Below are 14721 nucleotides of genomic sequence, written 5' to 3' on the forward strand. Positions count from 1 at the left end.
GGGAGCATGTGTGCGCATGCACATGCATGTGTGTGAATCATTGAAGGAAAGGGCTGGCTGATAGATTAGAATTCAGCTCGCACAGCAAAGCGCATAAGGGCATCTTTGCAGAGAAAATGGCTGGGGAATTCTGGGAGTTGAAGTCCACACATCTTCAGGTGGCCAAGTTTGAGAAACACTGGTGTAGATCCAGAGGCGGGGTTAACTCAGGTGCCAGGCTGCGGGTGTTGTGTGAATGCAGCTGTGAAAAGCAGGTCCGGGCAGAGTCAGATCCAGCCCGCCATTTCCCACAGCGCGATGGCATCTTATGGAAGAGGCACAGGCAGGACACACAGGCATCTTGTAAAAGTGCAATGCGCCCCACGCATGTAAGCCACGGAGCTGGCTCTGTGACATGGCAACGCGTGCTTCGTCCCTTCCGGGCCCCGATGGCAGGACATGGCCCTGCTCCACTCTTGGACCCGAGCAAGAGGGATGGGTTGCCTTCACCCTGCATGCTAAACTACAGGCCATAAACCGCCATCTCTGGCCTGCTTGAGCAAATAAGCCATTGTGATTCTTTAGCATGGTGCGGTCAAAAAAGTCAAGATGCAGCCACCACAATGCAATGGGAGCTCCACTGATTTTGACACAGGTGAAAACCAGGCAGAGCTTCAATCGCACCATTGTGCTGCCATCTTGAATTTTTTGACCCCTGTGGACATCCCTGTGGACATCCCTGTACCCAACCCCACTGTACCCTAATCTAACGTTTTGTGGAAACTCTATCTCCTTGACCCTTTTCTTCGTGACTTCATGGACACAACCTTACTACACAGGTGGTCTGCTATTGCCTTCTTTCAGGTTTTTCAACTTCCCCATCTAGTCCATAACCCCCGGATTTCCTTGTGGTCTCCCATCCAGTAGGCCCGACCACGTTTAGCCTTTTGAGACCAGCCAAAGGTTGGCTAAAGTGTCCCAAGTTATCAAACCCCAACTGTTGTGTTTGTAAACCATAGCTCAAACAAAACAAAAGCCACACAACATTACCATGTGGCATTTACATATGCCCTGGTGCCCGCACTCTAGAACATCATCCCTCAGTGCCCCCAACCCTGCTGGCCTTTCGTAAGGCCTTGAAGGCCTGGTTCTGTGCTAAGGCCTGGGGTCCCAGATGCATGATGGAGCCCATCTCTGGGTTACGTTGAGGGCTGTTCTTAGACGTTTCCAGTTGCCGGGAGCTTTATTTTGTGCGTGTGTGTGTGTGTGTGTGTGTGTGCATTACATATTTCAGTGTTGTGAGCTGCCCAGAGTCATGTCCTTGAAATGGGCAGCCATATAAATGGAAGGAATAAATAAATATGTGAAGAGGAAGATAGAGATGAACTTGAAGGAGGTATGCAAGAACGGTTAAACTAACAGCTCAGTCCCGCAAAAGAAGAGCAGGTGAGAAAGAAACTCAAGCTGGCCTCACCTTGATTCTCTTTATTATAAGAGACCAGAGGTAAAGTCTGCCAGCCTTTCAAGATTCATCCTTACCACAATAATGTGGAATTCCATTCTTCGGGGGGTTGTTTCCTGACCCAGCCTACCTCACAGGGCTGGCACTACACTCACCAATGTATCTACTCCCTTTTATTTCACTCTTCCTCCAGAAAGTACACCTTGTTCTCTGCAGTAAATGCTATTTCTACTGGTGAGGAAAAGATAGGATGCCCTGAAAATCAAACTGTATTCCTGGTGACTTTGTGGATATACCATACAGTTTTCTTGGGAACAGTATGGGAGTGGTATGCCCTTGCCAAGGTTTCTAATACATATTTTTTAGAATTATGAAACTTGCCCAAGATCTCTTAGTGGCCTTCCATCCAAGCATTAAGCCAGTGAAATGGAGTTTCACTTTCTTTGAGATCAGCCAAAGTTTTAACTGTAGGGATTTTAGTGCCATTTTTGGCTTGGCCAGTAGGGGGCAGCATTTGCTCGTAGATGGTTTGCTCTTCCCTGCTTCTATTGCCTCTTCACCCTTCATTCTTGCTCCTACTCAAAACCAGTTGCATCCTGCTTTTTTATTATTTAAATAAAACCGCATCATATATATGCAGCTTTTCTTTTAATTATGCATGAAGGAGCTAACCCTAAATTTAGAAATTCCTTCCTGGAACACAAAGGCTGCCTGGATCCACTCAGCAAGTTCATCCCTTTTACTGAAGTCCCCCAACTAAATTTTTCCCTAACCTGGTTAAGTCTTTGAACAGAGATGCTGAGTTTGCACATGATGTAGCCATGGTTAACTGAACGATGTTCTGTTTTCTGCGGTACACCCAATACACAAGTCACAACTGTGGTGATTGGCTTCAGGGACATCTTATAATGAAGTTCATCCTTAATACTGACCAGTCACCCTCTCTAGATTAAGTCTACAAAAGAATTTGGGCTTAAGATGTTGGGCCAGAAGCTGAGAGATCCCCATTCAGGTCTACTCTGAGCTATGGATATTTACTAGGTGATTTTGGGAGTTGAATTCTGGGAGTTGAAGTCCACACATCTTAGAGTTGCTAAGGTTGAGAAACACTGCACTAGCACGAAGTTGGAACTTCAGCAGAAAAACAGGAAAAAATTACTCAGCTTTGGTTTGATTTCTGTTTACCCTAGGCTTATCTGGGCTGCAACGCTCCAGTTGACCACTAGATGACACCAAATCAAAGTCAAATCAAAGCAGAAAACGTCTCTGTTGCCCTCCAGTGGTAGCGAGCCTTTTAGTAGTCCATATAGGGCACTCTATTTGAACCTCCTTATTGCCAGGGCAGGGTGGCTCAGTGGTTAAGATGCCAGGTTCAAGACCCAAGCCCCGTGCGACGGAGTGAGCTCCCGCACTCACCCCAGCTCTTGCCAATCTAGCCATTCGAAAGCATGCAAATGCGAGTAGATAAATAGGTACCGCTTCAGCGGGAAGGTAACAGCATTCCGTGACTGTCATGCTGGCCACATGATCGCAGAAGTGTCTTCAGACAACGCTGGCTCTTCGGCCATGAAATGGAGAAGAGCACCCCAGTAGTGTCGGACATGACTAAATGGGAACATTTACCTTTACCTTATTGCCAGGGTGCTCATCTGCCACCCTGTGACAACCAGTATTTATTTCCTGGGTTGGGAATTCTGAGGCTGCATCTCCAGCACATCTAGGGGACTCCAAAGAGCTTCAGAAGCACCAGGCCAAACCAGGTCTAGCTCTTTCCCAGCAAGGCTGGCTCCCATTATTAACTATCTTGGCAACTAAGTGTTTTGCCCTCAGCTCCTAAATAACCCATAGGTTTGAGAGCTGAGGCTGGAAATCTTCTACCTTGAATGGCAAGAAAAATGATGAAATGGTGCACAGCTGGACCTAGGAAAAGAAAAGAGCACAGGGGAAAGTAGGAAGCTCAGGGAAAGAAAATTGGAAAGCCTAAAATTTAAAACCCAGAGTGCAAACATTTGCAGAGACCAGTGTTTTTCAACCTTGGCTACTTGAAGGTGTGTGGCCTTCAACTCCCAGAATTCCCCAGCCAGCTTTGGGAGTTGAAGTCCACACCCCTTAAAGTTGCCAAGGTTGAGAAACGCTGACATAGACCACGATTGCAGTATCTGGTACTGTATATCTGCTTTGCAATAAAAAAACTATTCAAGCCCAAATTGTAAACCAGTTTCTCTATCAAAAGTCTGAGGGTGTGAAGAACTGAGATTTCCAGCCATCCCGAGGGGAAGGCAGACATGGAGTGCCCACCATTGAGCTGATAAAGGAAGTTGCTCTGGATTGACAAACCCTGATTAAACTGGGCTGATCGCTTTCGAAAGTAATAAGAGCCACAGGGTTGGGAAGGAAAAGAGAGGCCTTTTTCTTCTTCTTTTTTACTGAACTGGGATTGATGATGGGATCCACAGAGAAGCAGATCTGAGCTACCATTAAGAGAAACATCTTTTGGCAACCGGGCAAGCAGCTTTGGGAGCCGAGGGATTCTCCATCACTGGAGATCTCAAAGGGGCATCTCTCCTTGCAAACTCTACATGAAAGGGAGGGCGCTTTTGGCTCACTGGCCCTGCTCCCACGCCACAACTGACCCTTCAGACACCCTGGTCCCGTTCCCACGACCCAGCTTTCTCCTTTCACAGCCCACAGATACCAAGATGACGTGACATTTCCCTGACGCAGCGAGGGCCGATGTTTCTGCCCTCCCAGCTGCATCTCCTTCTTTCCCTGCCCCAAGACAGAGTGGAAAAATTAAGAAAAAATCCTCGATATGAGTCTTCATGGACACATTCATGCGGGGGGGGGGGGCATTTCTGCTAAGTATTTAAACACAGAAATTTAGGATGGTTTTTACTTGAGCAAGATTCGAGCAGCTGGACCTTATGGAAGATTTAACCAAGTCCCTTATAACGAACGTATTTCTATTTGCAGAGCTCCAGAGACAGAAGACGTAAGACACGTATTAGTTGAATGTCAACTGTAAAAGAGAGAGAGATTGGTATCTTGGACCACACATGGGACTAACGACCTACTGGGATCCTTGTATTAAAACAACATATTTCGTGTGCAGTCAGAATCTGAAAATTACATATAATACAACCCTTTATTTGAACAAAACCGTTAAGTCGAGATCTGCATACGTGGGTCTAATTGAAGTAAACTGTACTGGGGATTCAAAAATACGATTTGCATTTTTTACTCTTTTTCTTATTTAATTTGTTTCTCTTACTCTATTTTTATCTACAGGCCTATTAAGGTTCTGGGTTTTATATTCTGTACTTTGATATGGCCTAATGGCTAATCAATAAGGAACTATGCTATGCTATGCTATGCTCAATTTTAAAAGAGGCATTGTGATGTAGTAAGAAGGAAGGACTGAAACTTCCACTTTACTGAGAGGAGTCCTGCAAAATGGGGGGGGGTCTTCTTTAGGCTATAATGCCTAAAGAAGACACCCCCCTCCCCCATTTTGCAGGACTCCTCTAAGATTTCATCTCGAGTTCAGGAGAGCGAATTAACCCTTTGGTTATCAGCTTTTAGGGCATGGTTCAGAGGGGGCAGTTGGATTATTAATTGCATTAATTCAGTTTAGAAGCTTCCAGGCTCCAGGCAGTTTACACAGGTGCAGGACACGTTTTGGGCTAAATCTGACTGCTGCGGGTCAGTTGAATGGGCCCGTTGGGTTGTCCCATAAGGCCTTCTCTTTCCAAACACATCCTGGGAATGAGGCCAATGGCTGCATTCCCACAACCCACTTAACCCCTTTTCTGGATTGGCCCAGTGCTTGGAACCACAAAGCCACCAAGCAGGGGACTTCATGCACAGCACATTCCACAACACCTGACTGAGGTTGATGCTCGCCTCCCAACATCTGTCATCTCCCATTCGGTGGCCATGAAAGCTCCCCGCCCTTTCAGACTTGCATCACGCAGGTGAAGCAGGGGAAAAGGGGAGGGGCTTTAATCGCAGGGTCATGACTGCCATCTTGACTTTTTTTGCCTCCCCTCTGTGGACTCCCCTCTTCCCCTCCATGCTTTGTGTCCTGAGTTCCTTTCGGATCCATCTCCTTCCCCATCCGATTGTCGAAATCAGCTTTTCTTCAGGCTTCCAATCTGCTAAAGAGAAGAAAGTAGAGTCCTACTGTTTTATTTGGGGAAGAAGAGAAGGTTGAAGATTGCTCCACCCTGTAGACGGGCAACTGAAATGCAGCAATCTTCCTCTTCTTGACTGCGGTGCTAACGATGAGGAGCCCCAGGGATGCTGCGGGTGATTCACCGGTGTCCCTGGATCTGTCAGTGTCCGTCTCTTCTTCCCCCCAGGAAACGCAGCAGCATCTGGTTTAGTTACCCAGCTCTATGGACCCAGATGGTGGCACAGTGACATCAAGATCTGTCTGTCTCCGCCCTGGAGGCAATTTCCACTCTGCTGTCCCCAGCGTCATTGATGGAGATTCTCTTGTTTACATCAACGTACATCATTTGCACAATGACGCCATCACACATATGACAGAAATTGCCTCCATGATGTACTGTCCTATCTAATGGACAGTCAACCACTGAAGATACCAGTGATATATTTCTGACTCGATCCTGCCAAGACCAGGTGGCCGTGGGTGTTTGGACTGCTCAAATCTGGGGATATTCCAATTTTGACCTTGGATGGGGTAGCACTTCCCCTTCAAGGTTGGTACACGATCTGGGGGTCTTCCTGGACTCGCAGTTCCTGCTTGAAGAGCAGGTGTCGGCTGTGGCTAGGAAGACCTTTGCACACTCCATCTGATGTGCCAGTTGCGCCCCTTCCTAGATCAGGAGGGTGGGTGGGGGCTTCAGAGAGTCACTCATGCCCTGGTCACCTCATGGCTTGACTACTGCAATGCGCTCTATGTGGGGCTGCCCCTGAAGACCACCCAGAAGCTTCAGCTGGTCCAGAATACAGCAGGGTGGGCAGTGATGGGCATGTCTCAGTATGCCCATGTAACACCTCTGCTTTGTGAGCTGCACAGGTTGCCAATTTGCTTCTGGGTGCAATTCAAGGTGCTGGCTACTATCTATAAAGCCCTGCATGGCATAGGCTTGGTTACTTGGGAGACCGCCTGTCTCTTATAGTATCTCCCTGGCCAATTTGGTCCTGCAGGGTTGGCACGCTCCGGATCCATCGATTAAACAACGCCACCTATCGGGAACCCAGAAGTGCGCCTTCTCTGTAGCAGTGCCTGCCCTCTGGGACAGGGTTCCCCCCAAGATCCAGATGGCCCCCCACCCTACAGGTATTTCAAAGTGCCTTGAAGATGTGGCTTGGGCTCTTCCAAAGCACACGGGTGCTCTAACATTTAAGGGTGTGCCTCTCTTCAGGGCAGGGCTTCAAAGGCAGGGTGGCAGCCACCATCTTGACTTTTTTGACTCCCTCCCTGGGGATGCTCCTGCAATAAACTAAAGAAAAGGCTCCATTGAATTATGTTCCTCTCCTGATGACTTTGTGGATATATCTTAGCAACAGTCCAAAGTGGTTGGTCATTAGTTGGACAAAAAAAGACATATTTAAAGTAAAATGCATTAAAATGAGCCCCTAGAACTGGAGGTTTCTATTAATAAAACAATAAAAAGGGGGGCTCAACAGGCTTTAGGACCCCCACTTCAGGAGGGCGGCTTGGGACTCTGCCCTTGAAGCATGCCGGGCTCAGCTCTGTTTCATTGCATGCATAAATAAGGAAGTGGGAACTGTTAGTTTAGCCACAGTCAAGGAGGTGGGGAACTGGAGCTGATGAATCAGGGAGGAATTAGTGAGACGCTCCGGACCTATGGCAGGGGAAGGGAAAAGAGAAACCCTTTCAGACTGTTTAAATAATCTGCAATAATTAGGGCCTGGTGGCCTCTGCATCCAGGAGAGAGAATGAAGTCTCAGCACTTTTGAACCCTCAGATCCAGATGTTGGGCACCTGGACTTCATATGCTTTTTTTTTCAGTATAAGCCCGTGAACCATCAACAGAAGGATTGGGATTCTGGGGAAAATATGCACAATGGTTACGTGCCATAAATTCAGTGCTGACTCTTCATGATCACATATTCTTATTTATTTCAAGTTTGGACCTCCCTCTGTAAAGCTTCCCCCTGTTGCTTTTATCCTACTTTTGAGCACTACAGAGAATAAACCCACCCACTCTTCCCTGGGACAGCCTTTCAAGTTTTGGAAGGCCGCAATCATGTCTCCCCTCTGCCTTCTCTTCTTTAGGCTGAACAGACCCAGTTCTTCTGTTTTTCATAGAATTTAGCCTCCCAGCACCTCCCCATCTCTGTCGCTCTTCTCTGCCCTCTTTCCAATTCCTCATCATTCTTCTTGCACTGTACAAAGGTGAATTCACAGGGAGTCAAGCATGACTTCAGGAAATCTTTTTCATTCAATGAAAATATTTTTCATTCACAGATTGAAATGTTTTTAAAGGTTTTTTTATCCTGCCTTTATTATTTTTATAAATAACTCAAGGCAGCAAACATATTTAATACTCCTTCCTCCTCCTGTTTTCCCCACAACAACCCTGTGGGGCAAGTTGGGCTGGGAGAGAGGGACTGGCCCAAGGTCACCCAGCTTGTAGAACATCGCCAGCCACTACGGGGATTTTAACATGCATTTAAAGTATTTTGACAGTGCCTCATTTGCCATTTGTGATTTCAAGGCAGTTTACAAAAGTGTTTCAGACTTAAAGCACCCGTGGTGTGGTGCACCCGTGGCATCACACTGTCTTGTTGATTAGCAGTCTTCCCCTCCTCCTCCTTTAAAGCCAAGAAGGATTTAAGTTAAGGATTTATCTTGGTTAAGGTAAGTGGTAAGTGGATGAGGTTATCTTGTCTTAAGTCAAAAGATTCTACCAAGAACTGTGTTTTATTATGCTGCCCTGAGTCGTGTTTGTGAGATGGGCTGCCATATACGATAGACAGATGATGGTAGATGATAGATAGATAGATAGATAGATAGATAGATAGATAGATAGATAGAGATGGATATAGAGATTAGTTTTAGCACATTGTGGACAAGTTTAAAATAGACTCTTCCAACTTGGGTTTTCCAAAATGGTTGGGTTTTAATTCTGAAATGCAAAAATCTGGAATTGGCCAAGCCGAGAAAGCTGGTCAAAATGATATAAAGGGAGATCCAAACAAAATGCATTACGCTGGTGACACTAAATCTAATTTTTTCTGCAAATAGATTAGATTGGATTGGATTGGATTGGATTGGATTGGATTGGATTGGATTAGATTAGATTAGATTAATCTCCCAATGATAAAGGATCAATGAGCAAACCCTGCAGATCTAAAACCTTGATAGGCTTGATTTCTCCAGCCAAACCGAGTGAAATTACACCAATTATGTTCCAGGATTAGAATTACATTATGGCTGGACTGAAGCATGCTAAAGTTTAGAATAGAGTAGAGTAGAGTAGAGTAGAATAGAATTTGATTGTCATTCCACTATACACCAAGGTGCACATTAAAATGAAATTTCATTGCAATTGGCTCACAAAAAATAATTACATACATACATACATATAAACAGAATAACATTTCCCCCCCCCCTTTTCCCCATGCTTTAAAAAACATCCACCACAATTTGGAACATAGGCAAACAGCTGGAGTGTGCCGGTGTGAAATGGCAAATGGGCCACTGCCTTGGCAGTTTTAGATTCACACATACATTTGTAAATTAACGTCAACATCTCACCTTAACAACACCTTAGCAAAACTTGGGGACAGCCGCTTACGAGTTGCACATGCCAGAAAACAGACACAGGAGTGTTCTGAGTGCAACATAACACATCTTGCACTTTGCACAATTGCCATTGCAAAGTGCGAGGGCTGCAACCGTTGTGATGTGGTTGAGCCAGTTCCCCAGTTCTATAATTTGAAAGAAGTAAATAGTTGGGTCCTCTTGCAAATTAAAACCATGCAGACAGGCAAGGGTCCTTTTCACCTTTTGCCAACTCCAAAATATGCCTCTGCCATTTGCAGATGTTATATACCAGTCTTTTTCAACCTTGGCAACTTGATTATGTGTGGACTTCAACTCCCAGAATTCTTCAGCCAGCCATTGTTATGAGTACGGATGGCGAGCAGGAGGGGGCCCCTATCCAGGTGGGAAAACGCATGCGTAGTTTAGAGGCTTTGAACTGTCCTTCAAAGAATCTCAGAGCAGACCCACCTTGAGTTTGGGGGTTTATCTGTCTGGGTTTCCCACGCTCCTTCAGTTTGGTAGGATTTCCTGTCTACTTTAGCAGTTAATAAACAGTAGAGACTAATTTCTTGTCTCAGCGTGGTTTTTTGCTTAAGTCAGGATAGCTAACCTTGGCAACTTGAAGATGTGTGGACTTCAACTCCCAGAATTCCCCAGCCAGCATGTTAAAGTCCACACATCTTCAAGTTGCCAAGGTTGGGAAACATTGCTCTAGAGGGTGCAGATGCAAATCTCTAGAGGGCCACCAGGGTGCAGGATAGAGTTAGGGCTTTGGGTATCCCTTTGCTGCCCTCTAGTGGTTGTGGCTGGAATGTGAAGTCCAGAAGTACAGCTTGGGTTGAAAGGGGAAGGAATTGGAACAGCAATGGAAATGCCTTGAGCCCAGGGTTATCAAGTTGCAGCTCTCAGTTTAATGGAAATATTTCTCTAGAGGGTGGCCTCTATTTTCATAAACTTGAAACACCTGAAATTCTGCTGAGTGGACTCCAAGGCTGTAACCAAAGGGGCTTTATCTGAAGACACAAGGCAGCCTTTCTCCCTCTTCCCATTTCAAATATTATGACGCCGGGAAGACTGTTGTTCCTGGCCTGGCACATCGGCCGTGCAGTTCTAAAAAGATGTTTGGCCGACGGACGGAGGTGTTCCGCTGGGGTTAGATGCTTATGAGCCGTGCCTCCTTCAACAGGTTGGAAAGGCAGATGTTCAAAGTTCAGATGAACTAGGACTTGTTGACAGGACGTTACACATGAGTAAAAAAAAACACCTTGGAATGTTGTTACGGGTTCCCCTCCTACCCACAACCAAGTTTTATTCACCGACGTGCTTATTTAATTTGTATTCCTTTCTTCGATTCACATCCCACCTTTCCTCCAGGAGCAATAGGCAATCACACAGAGCTCGTGCTTCATTTTACTCCCTCACCAGCAACCCTGGGAGGTAGACTGGGCTGAAAGAGAGGGATTGTCCCAAAATTCCCTTGTGAACTTCCAAGGCTGACCTGTGACTCAGTTTCCCCCGCTGTAATCCAACATCCGAACCAATACTCCACTGGGGCTTCTTGAACGAGCCAACATCGGTTGGGCCGACATCTACCTTTCAGCCATAAGCGACGGTGTGTAAACTGCAATGGCTCAGTTCACGTCCCAAACTAAGCCACAGCAAAACGAACCACTTTATGCTTAGTGCCAGAAGGGTCTGCAGAGGAGCATGTAACGAAACACGCACTACAAAGCGCCAGTGTAAACGTGGCCCCTTGGCACCTGTTGTGTGGTTTGGGGCAAAGTCTGCATCAGGACGTCACAACCCGCATTTGATGGTTCTGGCGTCCTTGTGGTTAGAAACACACACCATTCCTTAGTGCGATGTGTGCAACTACCGTAATTAAAGAGCAGAAGGCATGGGGGAGCGGGGGAGATACTTAAGTCTTTTGCCATTTTTCTTTTTCAACAAATTGCAAACTTTTTTCTCCTCTGCGGGAATCCAGATCTTTCATTCCTCTTACAATGCAGTAGCGAAGGGGGCATTTTGAACACGAAACGCAAGGAATAAGGAAGAGGTGGTGTTGGTACCGCATCAGGAAGATGTTCAACGGCTTTTCCACCAGGCTCTCGTCTTGCCTTTTACTTTGAAACCAACAAACCAACCACAATATGCTGTTAGCCCTTGCAAAGCCAGAAAATGGTTAATTCAGTTGCCAAATTTAACTAAGTTGTGTGACTAAACACTGTGTGTCTGTGTATTTGTCTGCATTGCATTAAGCGCATGGTGCAACCGTTCCAAATAAAGTAAATAATAACATTGGCCTTTCTCACACATGACCTTCCATGCACCAAAAGGCACACAGGCTGCTGCTTTGATGCAATATCTGTTTTAATTAAACAACCAAAACACTCCCGCCAACACATAAATACCAATTAAGGAAAAGAAAAAACTTAAGGAAATATATCTCCTGCTTGCAAACTCTTTATTTTCTTCATCCCCCCCCCCCGCTTTAAACTCTTTGATTGTTTCTGTATCTCTTGTGCTGCTAATGACAGTTTTGCCTTTCATCATGTGCTTTATTCTTGTCTGTGGCTGTATGCGCTCTTTCGAGGCAGGAAAGATGGAAAGGCAATCAACTCTGCAGAGCCCAATTGAATGGTATTGGTTCCGCAGATTCATTCATTCATTCCAATTATAGGCAGCCCATTAAGGTTTCTGACTCAGTCTGCCCACTTCTTCCTTTGACACCCGCGCTGCGACTCCTTGGAGCCTGTCTCGCACACTTCCAGATGGGAAGCAGAAAATGGAGCAATTGATGTTGAAAGAGCCAGGTAGCACATGGTAATGAAAGAGCATGCTGATTTATGGTCCTTGTTGGCTCTGACCTCTTTCTGGAAACGCGGGGCAGGAGAATATATTTAAAAGCCTAGTAGCTTTCTGCCATTCCTCTGCACAGCAAAAGTCATGGTTTTGGGAAATTCTGCACAAGCAGCAAGAAAAAGAAGTGGGGGGTGAAAAGGAACTAAAAATATTGACTTGGAGATTTTCTTTCCTGTCCTACAGAGCACAATCAGGGTTGAAACATAACTAATAAGCTGGTCAGCCCACAGTTTCCCTTGACATAGCCTTCCAGGGCTGGTGGAATAGCATGCGCAGTGTAAAGGAAATCCATGGGGCAGAGCTTCCCTGCCAGTAAAAATTTCTGCCCCTGGGAGGGTGCCCCTTTTTAAAGTGCAACAGTCCAGCAAGGCAACTCCTGTTGACTAATCAGCTGTTTTATTTATTGCATGCAATAAAAAGTATTTCATTCCTTCAACAGCCGCCCATCTCACTTAGGTGTCTCTCTTGTTTTGCACCCTCTCCTGTCATTACAGACAGGGAAAAGATTGGGCAGACATTGCAGGACAGGCAAAACAAAACACCTTCCCGCACGGCCTTGATTAACCTATGAAACGCCTTGCTACAAGTTGCCCAAGAACCCCGTATCTGGCCTGCAAGAATCCGAAGGGAGCAGATTAAGCTTAGCTATGATTATGGAGAACAGCCATGTTTAGGGGCAGTACAGCCCCGAATGCTATTTCCAGAGGCGCAAATAAGTTGTTGTCTTGCGGTCCTGCGTATGCTCTTCCTTGTGAGATGCAAGAAAAAGGGACAAGATAGAACTTCCACTAAGTATGGAGGGAAAAGCCACTAGATAATTTATTATTATTTTATTATTTGAATGCATACGCTGCCTAACTCCAACAGACTCTTTCGGGGCCATGGTTCAAATACTAAGCAAATAGGCTTCGGCTTACAGCTGCCAGCCTGGCGAGATATCTGCCTGCCTCCTGGAGCAAGCTGCTTCAACTAATCCAGCATTCCTGGGTCCTTGTAGATGTCCCCTCCCATCGTCCCCAGAGAGACTGATCCACATGGAGAAGGGCGTCGGGCTGGCATCCATGCCCTCAGCAAGGAACAGTGGAGTGTTTTGATTACTAACATCAAAGCACAGTTCCTATCTTCAGGAGCTGATGGTATCAAGGTTGGTGCCAGAGGCAAGACTGCAACCAGATCTGGCTAGGATCCAGCAGGTCACTGCCCAGAGAGCTATCACAGAGTGGCGCCTTAGACGAAGGAAAATATTTATCCACCGAGGCAGCATGAAATGCACCGCCCTACAAGATGCAGAGAAGCCTCAACTAGCTAAGAGGGCTTCAGCAGACAAAGCGAGGCGCAGCAATGGCCACCGTGAACTTTTGACTTTAGGGACAGGAAGGAAGCCACTGAAAAATCCCTGCTAAGGGGGAAAAAGTTCTCTCTCCTTGCCTCAGCCAATGGCATTCTCCCAGCTCATGGTCAGGCTGAAAATCAAGATCAACCTGTTCTAAAACAGGCATTGATTCTCTCTGCACAGTTCCCAAAGCAGGGGAGGTGGTCAGATTCTGCAGTGTCCAGTTGCAGATGTGAGTGGATCACACTTGCGAGCGATACTGCCTGTTATTGCTGCGTAAACCAAAGATGTCCTGCGTTTCCTTCGAGAGGTGGGTGGAATTCCTTTTGTTGTGGAGAGCACAAACGGAAAGACGGTTCTCTCGCTTGCTACAAGCAATTCACACCACCAAATAAAAATAAGGAGGTAGTGGGCTCAAGACGAATAAAGTAGAGTGCTTTTCCCATCCTTGCAGGGTCAGGCTGTGGAACTCACCACCACAAGATGTGGCAATAGTCTCTGCATCACGTGGCCCCCAAAGGACGGTGATGAATTAGTGGAAAGGGTCACCGATCAATTAATAACAGTTATACACTTTGGGGCCACCTAGTTAGTGGTTAACACTTCCAAGATGGAATCCTCTGATGTTCAATTTTCCCCTGCCAGCTCACATTCCTTGAGAAATACCCAGGCTAAGCTTGGAGAGATACTGTTTTAGAGTTTCGGTTGTTCAAGATTTCCCCCTGCCTCACCTACCCCTTTTGGGGGGTAGTATCTGCATGAGAGCTGAAAATTCAAGCAACAGAATTCTCACCTACCAAGCGGGGGGTGGAACCCCAAATTTTCTCACCTTGGTTCATGACTCTAGAGCAGTGTTTCTCAATCTCAGAGCCTTTAAGATGGGTGGACTTCAACTCCCAGAATCCCTCAGCCAGCATTGGCTAACAACATTTACTCACAAACTGGCTTGGTGGTGACAACACCATAAGTGGCTGGAACAAGCTACAATCCACGCAGAATCACACGAAGGGTGTCATGTGCCTGTCATGTAAATGACATGAATTTTGATTTAGTTATTTGTTTGTTTGATCTATATCCTGCTTTTCCTTCAGAAATTCAAGGTGATCTTTTCCCCAAGGCTAGGGAGAAAAGAGGGGTTTTTTTATTTGTAATTTTAAAAGAGGGTGACAAGTTATTATATTAGTTTATGCTCAGTGCAATGAAGGTTGGAGGCTGCTTCTTTATCATCGTTTTTCTTTTTCTTTTCTCTTCTACTTTTCCCTTTCTTTTTTCTTTTCCTTGCACCTTCTGAACTTTTCTTTTGTTTCTTTCTCCTTCTAG

Source organism: Candoia aspera, chromosome 6 (genome assembly GCF_035149785.1).
Source record: "Candoia aspera isolate rCanAsp1 chromosome 6, rCanAsp1.hap2, whole genome shotgun sequence".
In the NCBI taxonomy this organism is placed as follows: domain Eukaryota; kingdom Metazoa; phylum Chordata; class Lepidosauria; order Squamata; family Boidae; genus Candoia; species Candoia aspera.